Source organism: Phoca vitulina, unplaced genomic scaffold (genome assembly GCF_004348235.1).
Source record: "Phoca vitulina isolate PV1807 unplaced genomic scaffold, GSC_HSeal_1.0 scaffold2, whole genome shotgun sequence".
In the NCBI taxonomy this organism is placed as follows: Eukaryota; Metazoa; Chordata; class Mammalia; order Carnivora; family Phocidae; genus Phoca; species Phoca vitulina.
In genome coordinates this window covers 10349177-10357200 of record NW_022589705.1, presented here as the reverse complement: position 1 = coordinate 10357200, position 8024 = coordinate 10349177, and positions in this window count along the sequence as shown.

The window sequence follows — 8024 nt, the reverse complement described above, 5'->3', positions numbered from 1 at the left end:
AGACTCTGAAGAACTGGGATTTATGTCTCTTCCCCACTCCCCATGTCTCTGGCTGGGGAGGGCGGCTCATTTTTCACGGTGCCGCGTGACTCTCCAGACTGTATTTTCAGCCTTGGTTTGACGTCAGTCCCCCGCTCTGTCCCTGGGGACCTGCTTTGTACATTTCCAGGCCGACCAGGCCGGAGCCTCCCCATGCCCTAGGGCCTCTCTTGTGAGTCCCTACTGCGGTGCTCCCCGGCAACAGTGAGCGTGCATGCGTGTGTGTGCGAGCGTGAGTGCCCGTGAGTGCGTGCGGGGCTCCCGCGGAGGCCAGGGGACACGGAGGCAGGGAGGGGAGCTGAGGAGGTCCGCAGGAGACAAGGCCAGGCGAGCTGGCCGCGCCGTGCTGGGATGTCCCGTGTCCCGGTGAGTGTGTGTGTGTGGGAGGGGTGGAAAGCCGGAGACCGGGAGGGAGGAGCCAGAGGGAGGAGCGAGCCAGGCGGGCTGAGATGGAAGGTGGCACGTTCGTCCCCAGGCAGCTTCTCTGCAGACATCCCTGGAACAGGCTCTGTCCCAAGGCCTAAAATGGGGGAGGGGGCTGGCGGGGGGGAAGAGGAGGAGATGGGAGGGTGCAGTGGGGGAGAGGAGGAAGAGGAGGAGGACGCAAGGGGGAGGGGGTTGTGACAGAGGCAGAAGAATGGAGTCATAGCACAATCACAGATTATATTTGCACACTGCAAGCTTTCCCATGTCTTTACCTCGCTGAATCCTCAACACAACTCTGCTGTGGCTACTGTTCTCTTTTTGCAGGTGGAGAAAACCCATTGCAGAGAGACTGTTCTTGGCTCACAGTGCCTAAAACTCAGCCCAGTTCTGCCCTCGGCTTTGATTTCAGAGGTCAAGCGGGCAAGATCTGCTGTCAGAGCTGAGCTCCTAGACACGCCAGAACCCGCATCCAACAGTGGCCCCCACATACTGACCATGACTTGTGTTTTGGGGTGTCTCCATCTTCATCTCATTTTTGAAGCTAGACTAGGGCTCTGTCGGGGCCAAGCACCCCAGATATAGTCAAGAGACTTCAGTTCCTGTTTGTGCCCTCACACCTATAGTCTGCGTGACTCCAGGAGAATCACTGAACCTCTCTGGGCCTCCATTGCCTCATGGCCTTATACCTGAGAAGTTTAGCATGTCCTGGACTGAAACACATTTTCTCTCCCACACCCCACACCTGGGGCCCAGCCCCCCATGCTGTTCACCATCCCAAAGGCTTTCACTGGTTAATGTCACCTTCAGCCATCCCAAACCAGAATGTGCCAAGTCTTCCTCCCCCTCCCTCTTGCCCTTATTCCACATCCAGTCAACCACCATGCCCTGTTCATTATGCCCCCTAAATACTTTGAGGCTCCCCATGCACCCTGCCTGGTGTTTGTTCAGTAGATGCTGAAGAAGTGCTAGTTTCTCTGCTCATGAGCCCCTCTTCCTGCTTGGAAAAATGTTGAGGGATCTGACAATGTGAGGGTCGCTGGGACACACTGCAGGTCCCAAGCTCCCTTCTCCTTTCTCTGCCGGTCACGGTGTCCCAACTCCCACCCAGGGGCTGTCACCCAGCTCCCACTGCCTGGCCCAGGTTCAAGCTCTCCTGGCTCCCGGGGTGGCAGTTAAGTGTGTGGGCTTGGGGCTCCAACCCCAGCTCTGCCAGTAGCTGTGTGACCTGGGCAGGTTAGTCAACCTCTCTGTGTGGCAGTCTCCTCGCCTGTCAGATGGAAATGATACTAGGTATCGCACCTTGTCATGAGAATTAGATGCATCAGTGTGCACACAGTACTTCATGCCAGCAAAAAACAGGGGCTCAACAAATATTACAATTTGGTAATTGTTACCTGGAATATAATAATAGCGTCCTACATGGTCTATCTCCTTCCGGTGTTGTCCCCTCCAATGCATTCTCCACTCGGTGGCCAAAGAGCGTTCTCTGTCCCTCCCATGCAGGGTTGCCAGAGAAAATACAGGATGCCCAGTTCAGATTTAACTAGCTGTCTGGTATTTTTATTTGCTAAATCTGGCAATTCTACTCCCATGCTTAAACATTTCCCCTGGCTCTCCACTACCTTTAAAATAAAACCTAAATTTTTAGCATGACATTCAAGTTCTGTGTGACTCAGGCCCCTGCTCTCTCCATTTAATCAGTTACCACCCTCAGCCCTCTCCTCTTATGCTCCAGTCGTCTCCATCCGCCTTCTTGGGATCCCAGAGAATGAAGCTTAGCATTTTGGAGCTAGGAAGAACCATTTGCCTTATTTTTAGATGAGGCGACTGGGGCCCAGAGAGGCTAAAGACCTGCCCCAAACCACACAGCAGTAAGTGAAGCCCACACCTTCCAGGCCAGTGTTCTGGCCAGGACCTCAAACCGTAGATCTGAAACACTCAACCCCACACTCAGGCCAGGGGAAGACCCTCTCGGAGCAGCAAACATAGGAGCTTTAAAATTCCTGACACCAGACTACCAGCTGTGTGCGCTCTCAGGTTTGGGGGGTGAGGGAAAGCTGGATCTGCTGGCCCGGAGCTGTTCCCAGGGGCCAGCGTCAGTGAGCTGTGAGATGACCTGGGAGTGCTCTGGGCTCAGGGAAGGAGCTCCTCGGAGTCTGAGGGAAGTGCTTCCGGGGCTGGGGAAGCAAGGCCCTGTTGGCAGCTCTGTACTTGGAGTTTGGCCCGGAGTGGACACTTATTTCCCCAACTCCAGGCAGCAGAGAGTGAAGGCACATTAGGATCCTGGACAGAATAATCCTGGCTGGCCCAGCAGCCTTGGGGTGACCTCAGGGGCAAGCATAGCCCGATGGCCATTATGATGGTGGTGGGGGCACCTTTCCTCGGGGCTTGTGGGGCAGGTCTCACCAGTCTGCAGTTGCCCTGGGATCAGCCTCGAAGTGGACCATCTTCCCAGCCAGATCCCTGGGAGGCGCTGGCTCTGTTACAGCCACTTGATGAAAATATCTCCGCTCAGTGCTGAGAACTTGGTCTCGGTAATTGACTTGTATAATGTCCAAAGACTGTGCATATAACCAGCCTGAAGTGATGCATCATCTTTAGCAAAGAGATTTATCATGGAATCTGCAGCAGCTTCCCATTTGTCTGGAACAGAAATAGGAATGACTCTCCCTGCCAGGAGTCATCCTTTGTCTTCAAAGCAAATTCCTCCATGGTTGGAGGCTTCTTGGGCCCAGGCTAAGGCCTGTGGCCAACTTCCTGGCCCAGGTCCCAGGGTCCTGGTGTCTCCATCCCAAGAATCTCAGCCACAGGCATCAGGGAGCGAGAGAGAAAGTGGAGCACTGGGTTTAGGAACGCTGAGTTCTGGAACTGACTCTGCCATCAACTGGCTTGGTACCTGGGCAAGTCACCTAACATCCTCAGGCTCTTACTTTCCCATCTGCAAAATGGACGCTGTGATCCCTGCTTCAACTACCTCGCAGCAGAGATGGAAGAGGACTCATCCCTCCCTTACCTTGCGGAGAGGCCACATGGAATCATGGCTCAGAGCCCGGGCTTTGAGGTACGATGGGTCCGGGTCAAATCCCAGCTCTGCGGCTTGGTTATGTCACACTGGGCAAGTTTCTCACCCTCTGGAAGCTCTGGTTTTGTAAAATGGAGATGCTAAGAGTATCTTCTTTGTGGTGGTGGTGTCAGGAAGAAAATGAAAAGATACACAGCAGCCCTTAGAACGGGGCTGGTGCTGGTATATGCTCTCAAGTCCCAGCCCGTGCTCCTGGGGAGAGCAGGGCGCGGGAGGGGTGACACTCGCTGTTACGGGATGGGCCCCCCGCTGCACGTCATATCATCTAGCTAAACCCCTCACAACGCTAGGTGAGGAAACAGATGCAGAGGTTAAGGACTTACACACGGTCACCCAACTTGTCGGTGACAAAGGTTTGCTTTATGCCCATTTCCAGTTGACCCCAGGAGCTGTGTTTTGTTTTGTTTTGTTTTCTGCCACACTGCGCTGGCTTATATTATAGTGAGAGAGCATGAAGATGGTCAAGTAAGAGTAAGTTCCAAGCAGAAGCTGTGGAACCAGACAGGCTTGAGGTTAACTTCCATCTCTGCTACCTATTAGCTGTGTGGCCATGGCCAAGTCACTTACCCTCTCTGTCTCATTACGGTAGGTCCTTAGCGTGGTAAACAGTGTTCCACGATGATAGTTCTTGTTCCTGCTGCTGAAGGCAGCGTGTGCTGTGTGCTGAGGGACAGCACTATGGGACTGTGACCAGTGATGGTGCTGGCAAAATCCACCCAGGGGACACCCTGTCTGCTGGAAGCGACCGGGCAAGCCAGCAGGGAGGCGTGCCCTTGAAATGGGGTTTTGAAGGACAGAGAGGCTTCTGATGAGTGGAGCCAAATGAGAGGACCTTCTAGGTAGAAGGGTTGGTGCCCAGGAAGGTGCTAGCTAGGGGGAAGTCCCAGGAGAATCCTGGGGCGAGAGAGTGCGAAGCGGGGACCCATGAGGAAGTGCCCCCACCCATGTGCCCACCATACAGAGACGACTGCCTTCTACAATCACTTGCTGCGTGCCAGGCACTGTGTACTCCTTATCTCTAGTTTTCCCAACTGGTCTTCAAAGTCGGGGTCATTATCCCCTTTCACGGATATGCTACTGAGGCCCAAGAGTCTGACTAAGCCCCCCAAAGGTGCACAACTGTGCGACGGGGCCCAGAATCCGATTCAGGTCTGTCTGCACTGCGGGCTCAATACCACCCAGCACCGAATGAGCGTGTGCTTGCATTCAAGGCCCCTGCTGCCAGCCAGGGGAGGGGTTGAGGGCCCGGCCTGGTCTCTGGACTCCAGCAGCTGGAGGTCCTGGTGAAGTAAACACACCCAGAGTAAGTGCTTGGCCCAGTGTGAAGCCCAGAGGAGGTGTGGCCTGTACCCGGGGCGGCCTGGCCTCCTCATCAGAGTACCTGCTCTTAGCCTTGGAGGCTGGGGATGGGCTGCTACGGTCAGCCCGCACTCAGGCTCTCAGTCTGTGAGGGGGGCGGGACAGGTGGGCGCTCTGTCCTCAGCTCCATGGAGAGCATAGGTGAAGAATAAGGAGAGCAAGCCAGCCCCAGGCCACTCAGCTGCTACCAGCCTCCCACACGGTGGATTTGAACCTCCGTGGGGCCCCCTGGACATCCGTCCCAAGACCACGTGGTGACAGAACCCACAGCTGAGGTCTGCGTTCACTCTCTGTCTTCTTCAGGAATATTTCAGTATTTGTCTTCTCTGAATCTGTTTCCTCCTGGGCCCTCTACTGCTGCCTGGGAAGCCCATGGGACTGAATCATGTGAATCGGCTCTGTGGTTGCCAGCGTCCTACCCCAACACCTGGCCAGTGTTTCCTCCTCGGCCCACCTCAGGCAGAGCGCTGTCCCCCACCCTGTGCACTCAGGTCCCGTCCCATCTCCCAGCATCCCCTGAGAATGCTCCTCCCATCCACCTGCCAGGCTACGTCCTCCTCCCCACCTCCTCTTGGAAGCCTTTCCTAACTTCTGCGGCCGGTCCTGCTTCCAGACCTGAGAACGTCCCCGAGCACAGCTGTTTGTTAACACGATTCTCTTCTGTTTGCTTGTCCATATGTCCCTAAGCATGGTAGCTCTGCGGGGGCAAGGAGCGTTCTTTTCTTAACTCTTCATCTCGTCCCCGGCACCGAGCAAGGAAGGGTGCAGGGTATGGTGATGTCTGAGGGATTCAGCTGGAGGGGGCAGATCTGGGACATGCCCATCAAAAAAAGATTTCCATAGATTACTGCGGATGACATCTGGCTTTGCTCGACGCTACAGGACTTTTCCTGATTTATTGGCCGCTCTCTGTGCGTTTATCAGCCAGGGGGGTGGGGCCAAGCCTTGGCACAGACTAAATGAGCTCTGTTTGCACCTCCCTTGGAAGACCTATCCCAGCCAGGTGGGAGCAAAGGTACCCGAAGTCCCATTCACCAGAGTCACACTTCTATCTCTGTGGCCCACCGCAGCCCCTGGCCCAGAGCTGAGCCCCAGTTAGGTGGCAAGGAGCCTGTTACTGACCCACACCCTACTCTTGCTCCGGATTAGCAACTGACTCCCTGTGTGACCTTGGACAAGTCACTCCACCTTTCTGAGCCTGGTTTTCTTCATCTGACAACAAGGGTAGAGGCCTAGAGGATTGTTAAGGTGACTTCCAGCTCTGAACCTTCGCTTCTCGGACTCAGGCAAGGATGTCTATTGCTTCTCGAGTAATAATGTTTCTTCCCTGACAGCCAGCCTGGAGAGATCAATAATTCTGTCAGAGCATCCTTGCAGGAAGGCTAGAGCTCTGCAAGTCTCCCCCAAGACCGGACACTTTATCTTTATTCATTGTTCATCCCCATTCTCCCTCTCCTCGGTCCTCCCTCCAGCCCCCCTTCGCCACCCCACCCCCAGTCCAGGATGCGGCAACCTGCCATGAATGAAGAGTGGCTGGTCACATGGCCTGGTAACCATGGTGACGGATCCCCGCAGTCGGTAGGCATCAAAGTCACATGAGAACCCCGGAAAACTGGCTGAGGTATTTATAGAAGCAGGCTGGTGCTTTTATGGAAATGGGTCTATATTTGACTCTGGTACTGAAAGCTGCGTGCTGGCCCTGGGGTGAGGCAGCTTTTGCACCCGATTCTCCCTCCGCATGCCTGTGGGGCAAACAGCCCCCTCCTTTCCTATGTCTCCTGGCACATTCCCCTCCTCACTCCACTCCTAGAGGATGCTGCTCCTACTATATCAGACTCCCCCACCCCCTTCCCATGTCCAAAGGACAGTGCTTCGTCTCAGGCTGGGAGCTTGGGGCCCCAGGATGCGGGCATGTGGGCAATTTGGGGTATCCTCCTTCACCGTCCCCTACCTCCCCTTACAAACAAGAGAGTATCCTCGCTCCTCAGTAAATATTAGAAGATACTGTGACTCCTCAAAGCCTTTACCATTTCTTTCTTCCTTCAGAGTTTGGAGGTAGCTGATAAAAGGGAGGAAGTACACTTCCAAGCACACGACTTCAAAGGTTCCACCACCCAGCCCTCCATGGGCGTTAGAGCCATGTCCCAGAAAAGCAAAGTTCATGCTAACAGTAACTACTGCTTATTGCTCACTCACTGGACATATGTTGTCTCATTTCATCCTCGCACGCCCTATAATATACATACGACTGTTATCCCCCTCTTACAGGTGAGGACGAGGAGCTGCGAGTCAGAATGAGAACCTGGATCTGATCCCACAGTCCGTGCTCTTCCCACTGTGCCCTGCTGCAGAGAGCAGCTGCCTGAGCGCAGGGGACAGGAGGGGAGGTGGGGGTCCAGGAGAGAGCGGCGGAAAGGGACGGTCTAGAGGAGAAAGGAGAAATGCATTTTTGCTATTTTAATGAACAGGTAATACAGGCACATGGTCAAAGAAAAATTAAAACGAACTAAGTCCAGTACCAAGTTTCCCTTCCAAGGTCCTCCAACCTCCAAGCCCCCTCCATAGAGGAAGTGACCGTGGCCACTTTCAGGCATCCCCTTCCTAGAGGTCTCATATGCATATAGAAACAGATATGGGTAGACCAAATATACATGGTACAGACATAAGGTCTAAAATTCAAAAGGTACGTGATGAAAAGTAAATCTTTCTTCCTTGCTTGCTCGCAGCCATGCAGTTCCTCACCCTGGAGGCAAGCACTATTATCAGTTTCTTATGTATCATTCCAGAAATGTTTTATGCCTCTCCAAGGACGTGCAGCATACACAAGTGGTCCCACCCTCTCCACACTTTCTGCATCTTTTTTCATTTAACAATGCATTTTGGAGACATTTCCAAATCAGAACATATAGAGCAGATTTGTTCATTTTAATGGCTGCAAAGAATTTCAATGTGTGGAGGTACCGTAAATTATTTAAACATTTCCTTGTTGATAGACATTTAAATTGTTTCCTTTTTTTTTTTTTTTTTTTTTACAAACACTGCTGCAAGGAGTATTTTTAAACAAATGCCTTTAAACAAACACATGTTCAGAACGAGTATGTGCCTTCATAATTTTGGT